Consider the following 1,529-nt stretch of genomic DNA (forward strand, 5'->3'; position numbering starts at 1 on the left):
TTGTATATATGTTCAGCTGAACTAGTGAAGGGAAGGGAAACAGCAAAATTGTGAGAAAAAGAATAAAGGAGAACAGTATTACTCACAAGACAACACATTGGAAATGACCTGTATAACTTATGAGGGGTGGTGAGAAGGAAAAGAGGGAGAAAAAGAAGGGGTTAACCTTAGGCAAAATATGTAATCACTACCTTACTTATGAAACTGTAACCCCTCTGTACATCGCCTTGGCAATAAAATTTTTTTTAAAAAAATAAAGGAAGTCTTGTTTGATCCCATTTACTACCTTGTTAAGGACTTAACATTGCATTTAGTACAAAAGAGAAATTGAACACAAGGGCCAATTGGACCAATGAGCCCCGTGAGCTCTTCTTTTGAACTCCATCTTTTGATGCATGTACTACTCTCTTCCACACCAGCACCTTTCATTTCTTTATTACTGATAAGTTCAAATTTTCTCTGCTATTTGTGCTTTTGAATACATCTTTTCATTCTGAGAGGCTCCACTCTAAATCACCTAGTGGAAAAGTGGTTTTTTTTTTTTTTTTTTTTAATCATTTCAGTCTCAATTCAAGTGATATCTCAGAGGTGCATACCCTTACCACCCTGACTATGTTACTCAATTCACTGCCTCCATGTTCTACTTCACATCATTAGGTGTTACTGTGCTTCATCAGGAAACATAACACATAGATACATGAACTCATATCGCTCAGAGGCTGCAGCCTTTGGAAGTGGACAGCTTCTGCCTGATGTGTTGGGTAAGATGGGTTTTCTGATACTTCAACATCCTTCCTTATCTTTTATTCTACTCCTGACCCTTGCCTTTTATTTATCTTTTTTGCAGTTTCTGTGGTTTATTTAAGCACAAATAAAGGTGTATGTGAGCTATCTATTCATTTTCTTCACTGTGAAGCCTGGCATTGGGATTGGTGGCTCTGATGGCCAGCTGGGCTGCTCTTTCCATGATGGCTTTTTGGTTCTTGGGCAATCTCAGTGCAGTAAGACTCACTGCACATGAGCAGCACTTCCAGCTCCTTGAAGTTGTGGATCAGGAATTTCCGGTATCCACTGGGCAGCATGTGCTTTGTTTTCTTGTTGCTCCCATAATCAATATTGGGCATCAAGATGTGGCCCTTGAATCTCCTCCCCAATCTGTTGTCATTGCCCCTGAGTTTCTACCAATTATGCTTAATCTTGATTGGAAGATGAACTTCTTGGTCCTCTTTGTGTTGATCTTGGGCTTCATCTAAGGTCTGAGGGTGGCCATGATGTCTCGAGCAGGAGGAGAGGGCATCCACCTCCATACACAGTACCGAGGAAGAGGCTTTTTATGTATCTTTTTCACCCTTAAAAATGTGTATATGGGCAGGGCACAAGTGGCTCACCCCTTTAATCCTAGCTATTCAGGAGGCTGAGATCTGAGGATCATGGTTTGAAGGAAGCCTGGGCAGAAAAGTATATGAGAGCCTTATCTCCAATTAACCATTAAAAAAATTGGAAGTAGAGCTGTGTCTCAAGTGGTAGAG

At 40.7% G+C, this 1,529-nt stretch overlaps 1 pseudogene; it reads right to left on the minus strand.

Moving 5' to 3' along the window:
- Nucleotides 1–892: 892 nt before the first annotated feature.
- On the minus strand, nt 893–1,270 carry LOC122108585 (annotated as a pseudogene).
- Between the last annotated feature and the right edge of the window lie 259 nt (nt 1,271–1,529).

The sequence above is a fragment of the Dipodomys spectabilis genome, unplaced genomic scaffold (genome assembly GCF_019054845.1).
Source record: "Dipodomys spectabilis isolate Male_0828 unplaced genomic scaffold, ASM1905484v1 ptg000062l, whole genome shotgun sequence".
Taxonomy (NCBI): Eukaryota; Metazoa; Chordata; class Mammalia; order Rodentia; family Heteromyidae; genus Dipodomys; species Dipodomys spectabilis.